This window comes from Coregonus clupeaformis, chromosome 27, assembly GCF_020615455.1.
Source record: "Coregonus clupeaformis isolate EN_2021a chromosome 27, ASM2061545v1, whole genome shotgun sequence".
In the NCBI taxonomy this organism is placed as follows: Eukaryota; Metazoa; Chordata; class Actinopteri; order Salmoniformes; family Salmonidae; genus Coregonus; species Coregonus clupeaformis.
Genome location: NC_059218.1, coordinates 31,705,723 through 31,712,928, shown reverse-complemented (window position 1 = coordinate 31,712,928; position 7,206 = coordinate 31,705,723). Strand labels below are relative to the sequence as shown.

At 39.0% G+C, this 7,206-nt stretch overlaps 2 long non-coding RNA genes across 3 annotated transcripts; one reads left to right on the top strand and one right to left on the bottom strand.

The window, feature by feature from the left end:
• LOC121541789 lies at nt 1–2,701 on the bottom strand. Its single transcript, XR_005995792.2, has 3 exons — nt 2,504–2,701; nt 1,803–2,184; nt 1–912 (listed from the first exon to the last, which is right to left on the bottom strand). It is a non-coding gene; the product is annotated as an uncharacterized LOC121541789 (long non-coding RNA).
• LOC121541790 lies at nt 1,927–6,827 on the top strand. Of its 2 annotated transcripts, XR_005995793.1 has the most exons (5): nt 1,927–2,015; nt 3,774–3,863; nt 4,332–4,440; nt 4,638–4,792; nt 6,632–6,827. It is a non-coding gene; the product is annotated as an uncharacterized LOC121541790 (long non-coding RNA). The 2 variants fall into 2 exon arrangements; XR_005995794.1 differs by lacking the exon at nt 3,774–3,863 and having other exon boundaries at nt 1,928–2,015.
• Nucleotides 6,828–7,206: the final 379 nt, after the last annotated feature.

Below are 7,206 nucleotides of genomic sequence, written 5' to 3'. Positions count from 1 at the left end.
TGGTTATAAAAAAGTTGTATATTACACCTCGATGCAGGGATACATAGAAGTTCCATAAATAGTTCACAGTGGTAATTGTTTTTGTCTAGCAACTCAGGGGTAAAAGTAACATACAGTACAACATATGTTATACTAAGACAACGATTATGACATAACATGTTACAATGGCAAATTAAAGCCTTCAGTGTATCGAACACGTTTTACAACAGATTTTACAGACAATGAATTTGCACCAAAACGAGACAGTGATGTCAACCGTCAAAAATAAAATAAGTGTTGTCAACATAATATGTGAAACACTGAAAAAGTGTACAGTATCTAAAATAAATAATACTGTGAAAACACTGACCAGTACTATGAGTAGCTGTTTTCTCATTTAGATATGGGTTGGATTGACAGATAAATTAAAATAACATATTGGATGGAGTGTTTAAAATATAGACACTAAAGACTAAACAACAAACAAACAGGTTCACTCATTTTGAAGGGGCAGTTCTTGATGGGTAGGGCCTTCTCTTGTGTGCTTATGTTTCAGCCTGTCCGGACCCAAATCTATCCTAATTGCTCCCCTCCCCTCAGGACACAAAGTCCCCCCTTCAACACCAGAACAGCAGCTGAAGCAAAGATGCACTGTTGTTTTTTCTATTCCCTTGGGACACTGACCTTCCTGTGTCCAGGAAGAGCTAAACTACAGGTGATGCGCATGCTGCTATTGTAAACTTTGCAATGGGCACCTGAACTGGGCATTGTCCAGAACAAGTGGTACACGCTTCAGAATTTCACAAATGAGCACAATAGCCTCTTGAGGTCTGGACACTATCAGAGTTGTTCAGGCAACAGGAGAGATATTGATTGATATGGGGAGGCCATTGTTGTTCATGACATCATCCAAGTCGTCATCCTCTATAACCACTGTAAATGAATGGGGAAAATACTGTAAATATCAACATATTGACAGATGAATGAACAACATTCGTACGTACATACGTAACTTCTACAAAGGCCAGTCTGATTCTGTAGAATCGTACAATTAAAATAAGAACATACTCTGGTCAGGCTAACTTTTGGTTGCAGGCCTATTGGTTTACTTTTAATGAAACTATAATTTCAGCCTGGTCTCATAGACTAGACATAACATAGTAAAGGTAAATCTGGCACACTGAAATTAGTATGATATGTTACGTTTGGTATGGTTATAACACAGACGGTAGGGTGGTTGGGTGGGCGTAGAATGCGAACATCTAGCAACCCAATGGTTGCAAGTTTGAATCTCATCATGGGCAATTTGAGCTAATTAGCAACTTTTCAACTACTTACTACATTTTAGCTACTTGGCAAGCTTGCTAACCCTTCCCCTAACCTTAACCATTTTAGCTAACCCTTCCCCTAACCTTAACCTTATCCCTTTAACCTAACTCCTAAACTTAACCCTAACCTTAACCCTAACCCCTAGCCTAGCTAACGTCAACCAGCTAGCTAACTTTAGCCACCTAGCTAGAATTCGTCACATATCATAGGTTTAGCAAATTCGTAACAAATTGTACATTTAGCAAATTTGTAACATATAATACGAATCGTAATTCGTAACATATCATACAAAATGGGTGATGACATCCACACATTAATATATACCATACGAAACTTAACATATCATACTAAAGTAGTGTTCTGATTTACGTACAGAATAACACGAAATGGTCTGAAACCAGGTTGATCATTTAGTCACGTGCAGTTCAGTTTCTTTCAGCACAATTCTAGTTCCTCATCTTTTGCTTGCTTGCCACATCATCTCCGGCACTCACCTCTCTTCGACCGTCCTATTTGCCCTAACTTCGGGGCCCGTTGGCCTCGTCTCCGCTGGGGGGAGTCAAAGCTCAGCACACCCCTGTTGAATCCACTCCACAAACCAGGCACCTCACCCGACTCGCGTGGGATTACTGAGCTGGGCTGGAGTACGCCAGACGGTGGTAGAAGCTCGGGCATTGCCGCTATTCCGCACATGTCCAGTGGTTGAGGTGCGCTTTCTTGGCTCTTTCGGTTTTTCTCTGGCTCTGTCTCTAGAATTCTCGACACCTCTGCAGCGTCCGGCCGCTGCTTCTCCTTGTCCTTGCTTCCACAACAGTACAACATGCAGGATACCGGCAGATATTTTTGTGTCGATGAGATAAATATCTTTGTCGCTGGCTAAAGACGGAGTTAAAATGGAGAATGTGGTAGATAACAAAACATATTTCACACTTTAGCAGCACAATTTACCTGCTGATCGGCAATACATTTCTGTCAAATGTCAGAGACTATTAAAATACAACATTCTAGAGGCAAATCTAAACGTAAACATGTCAGCCCTGGAAACTGTCATAAAATGTGTTGACGTATGCAGACCAAGACCCTTGTGCGTCCATTGCGCAAATCTCATCCCACATGCATTTAATATGGTTTCCGTATCACTTTTCAGACATAGTTATTATGGCAAAATAGCCTATGGGTGCACATTATTTCAAACCTGTTCTATAACTAGTGGTCAGCGCAGCGGTCCTCTTCACAGTTTTCCCATTGCGAAGTGTTGTGATTTTACAGTCGAACATATGCCCACTCCCAATTTGCACAGTTTCGACGTCTTAAAGGTGTAGTAGGCTAGACCGTCAATGATAAATGCGTTATTACAATCCGGGATTCCCAAACACGCATCTGATTGCGTCATGACGCACGCAGTTCTGGGAATTATGTCAAAACAAATATAGGAATCAAAGTATGATGATAAGATCATCATATTATATTACATTTCATTACTAACATGTAGATATCAGCATCCATAGGCTAACAGAGACTATAATAATCATAATGTGGTTTTAATAGGACACCTTACACAGAGGTTGTAAAACTGATCATCGTCACTGCATCAAACATATGCTAACTAGTGCCTCCACTAACTGTGTGAGTCGAGGTTGAACAGACACCAGGCAGACATGGTCAGTGAATACATGTTTCAGACATACGCCCTAATTCATTTAGACATGTTAAATTGGTCTTTCTGTTCTATGAGTCATCTAACTTATCCAAGTGAAGTGTTATTGAAAACCTGCATGGTATTTAGCTTTACATCCTGCTTCTCATGGTGAGAGAATGTGTGAAGTACTTGGTGTAGTTCATGACAGGCTGGGTTTCTAATACAAGACAAGACAATAATGTCCAATATGTCTGTCCATTCACTCCCCTGCTGCAATAACAGCCCAAGTGTGGAAGAGTGAATCAATGTAGGATAGTTCTATGTTTGATTCTTCATTATTAATTTACTTCCTGACCATCCTCAGTTCCTGGAAATGAGAGCTGCATAAGAGGGCAATGAAGGGTTTTGGTGTTGAGTGACAGTAATAGCTTGCTGAAAGTGTTATGTGCACAATAGTTATAGGGCTTTAGAATTTTATCATGATTTAGAAAAAATATCTGACAAGAGAGATGGATACAGTACGGTAGGTCTAATAACACGTTTTTTTAAAAGCAACACTGAAGGTCTGTTGTTTTATTTGTGCACCATTGGGTACAATGAATTGAGTAATATTTTCCACATGATGTACGTTTCGGAGTATCAGTGTGACTAGTTTGACATTAAGTTATTGCCTCACCCTCTTTTTGACTCTGTTCTAGAGTTGAGAAACAAGGCCTAACCCTGACCTTGAGTGTTCAGGTCTGACAGGCTGGGGACAGTTTTTAGGAACCTATATATGTCTTTGATGATGAGACAACTTAATGACAAACATTCCTCCACTCTCCAGCTCTTAATAAGACAATAAGGCAATCCTGTCTCAGACGTCTGTTCTGTTGTTGCCATCAACAGTTCAGTCTCAAAGCTCTCGTTCTCACAGGTAAGAGATGTACACCTTTTGAGATGCTCAGACTAAGACTGTCAATGGACATTTATTATTGACTTTTATTATCTTTTATCAAGAAACATTTAAAGAATAAATGCACTGTGAGATTCGATAAGGTTATATGGAGAGGAATCATAATTGTGTTTCAGATCATTAACTTGGCTCCATAGTTTACTCTTGATCCAAGTTATATTTGAATCGGTTATGGTTATGTTTCATTCTACTTTGATTATATTTTCCTGATGGAAAAGGTTGTTGTAATCACTCTGTAATAACAGAAGACTAATTAACATTTAGAAATATTTTTTTGGGTTGAAGTTTTTGTAAATTGGGAATTGTCTGATTACTAGTGTTTGTTCTGTACTAATGATGAGATCATCTTAAGAACTGTCTCTCAAGGCAAACCAAAGCCAAGAGTGGTTTATGAAGATGTATTTTCTATTCCTCTCTATGTCTTTGTAGATAAGAAGTCACCATTAATTCATTCGTCATCAAGCAGTCTATGCCTGTCATGGAGTCTGACCAGTGGAGTTCCGGAATCTGTGACTGCACCGATGACATGGCAGACTGTGTATGTGTGTATGTGTGTGTGTGTGTGTGTGTGTGTATGTATTTGTGTGTGATACGTGCGTCATATTTTTGTGCATGTGTGTGTGATCACATTTGTTTATATATATTAGTATGATAATGTGTTTGTGTGTGCATTTTTAAGATTCATAGTTTATATAAGTGTGTATTATTGATTGGTGCTTTATTCACTTTGGCCAGGCTGTTTTGGATGCTGGTGTTGTCCCTTCCATGCCTGTATACATGCAAGGCAGTACGGACAGTGTCTTTGTCTCCCTCTGCTGGACATCTTTGGCATCATCCCGCCCGTCACAATGTCAATAAGTGTGTCAATGCGCCAGTGCTACAGCATCAAAGTAAGGACATTTAGAGTTAGCTTCTTCTGGAGAAAAAAAGCTTACATTTACATAACTCAGATAAAGTATATTATGATACATATTTTGTCATCTAACCACACCTGGTTTACTGTGCAATTCATAGGTTTAATTGTTAGTGAACATTTTCCCCTTCTCTAGGAATGTATAACTGTCTTGTGTTGGGCCTTTCCAGTGTCTGCTTGTATGAACATTGATGTAATATTGCTGTAACATTGCTGTAACATTTATGTAACACTGATGTAACATTACTTTAACATTGATGTAACATTGATGTAACATTGCTGACTGTGTCTCCAGGGTATGGAGGGAGAATAATGACTTAATTATACAAACATGTAAAGTATGAGTTGCACCTGTATATTGAGTTTTGCAAACAGGTAAATTGATATGTGAATACATTCAATAAGATTTTCAAGCATGCAACTACATTTGAGAATTAATGCAACTCATTTAATAAACTTGCGACAGGTGAATCTTCTTCTGTGAATCAAAATTACATTTGCCGATGTCAGTTTTGGCACTCATTTTGCGCCTAACCTGTGCCAAAAGTTTTGCAGTTGTAAAAAAAAAAAAATCTGTTAGCAAGCAGCACAGAAAATTACGAGCTCTGGTGGTCAGAGCTTTTGCTTCCGACCAGTCAGGTGAGGTGTTATCATTCTTAAACACGCTTTCACGTTTTACAGGGTTCTGGTCTGGAAGCATGCTTTCTACTGTGCTGAATATGGATCAAATTTGTTAAAATTAATAGCTAGCTAGCTAAATGATATTCACAGAATTTGAAAGCTACAACAAAGCGTCGGTGAGGAAGATGAAGGGTAGAATTAAAGGAGGGTTTCCACATAGCATAACCGCTACAAAGCTGATGCTAGCTAGCTTCTATTCTATTGGCATTACATAGCTGGTTATCTAGCTAGCTAGCATTATAGCCGTCTTGTGTTGTGTATCAGAGCAATATGTCTAGCTATGTACTTGTCATTTGGTTGTGACTAACATTAGTTTAGAAAATAATTGTTTGTTCTGTGTGTATTTGGTGTGTAGTTGGTTGGCTTTTCCTAGTTAGCAAGCTGAGAACTCTGCACAAATTGGTTAAGGTTATCTAGCTTGCTAGCTAATAATATTTTGAGGAGAACAGACTAGCTCCCTGTACAATCAAGACAAGAGGGGGTGGGGAAGATTATTACATGCAGTTGCTTCATCTGGCTGCTGCAGTGCTCAGGCGAGATGAGCTAGCTAGATGTCAATGTTGAACCAATGCAATGAAACCAATGCAATGATATTCCTTTTACCAAAGAGCACCTTCTGTCTACCAAAACCTACTACTGTGTACCTTATATACCGCTGTACCTTAGCAGCGCTTCCCTTATTTTGTTATTCTATTTTTTTCTACAAATTCATTTTATTGGCTTGCTATATGAGCTGCTTTTCCTGAAAATGTCTATCTCATATAGCTAGCTTGTTGTTGTTGTTCTACTGTCCATTAAATATTACAGCCACAACATCATGATCATGTAGTCTGCAGACAAGCGAGGAGGAGAAAAGCCTGCTTTGGGTGAGCTAGCTAGAACAACATCAACTAGCTAGCTATAATGTTCAGGTAAAGCATGGATAGAGCTAGCTAACTGTAGTAATTGTATTATTTGAAACCACCACATGCACATCATCTGTATCTGTGTTACATGTCATATTATGTTTTACTATATTGTACTGTATTGCTATGTCTCAAATTGTACAAATCATCAGCATGAAGAATACTGAATTCTGTTTGAATTGCCAAGTGGACTGAAATCTCATTCAAATAATGTTGTGGCTCTCTTTCAGATCTGCTAAGCACACCTCTGCCTCTGCTAGCCACACAACCATTGCCTCAGAGTGGTTGGGTAAACTCCTTCCTGGCTGGCCCTGTCCAGGGGTGACAGTGTCTCCCAACCTCCCTGTCTCAGTCCCCAGTAGCAATAGGTCATGTGCCGGAACTTATTCAATAAAGATCAAGTGTAATATATAAAAATAAACCGAACTGGATGGAATATGGTGAACAATGCACCAAATTATTTTTTAATCTTCAACATAGAAATGCTACCAAACATAATTTACTGAAACTTGTTACAAATGACGGAGTCACCCATGATATTTCGAAAGGTCAAGTACTTTAAGCATATGTTTTTGTTTCAGTCTCCTCCATCTCCGCTAACCGAAGCTAATTGTATGGATTTTTTTTCTATTAATAATGTAAAATTAACAGCTATACAGAAAGACTCATGTGAAGGCCAAATTACAGAGGAGGAACTTCTTGATGCAATTAAAGCCTTTAAGTCCGGGAAAACTCCAGGGCTGGATGGCATACCAGTGGCGGTATACCAAACCTTTTTTGATATACTCAGAGGACCGTTATCAGC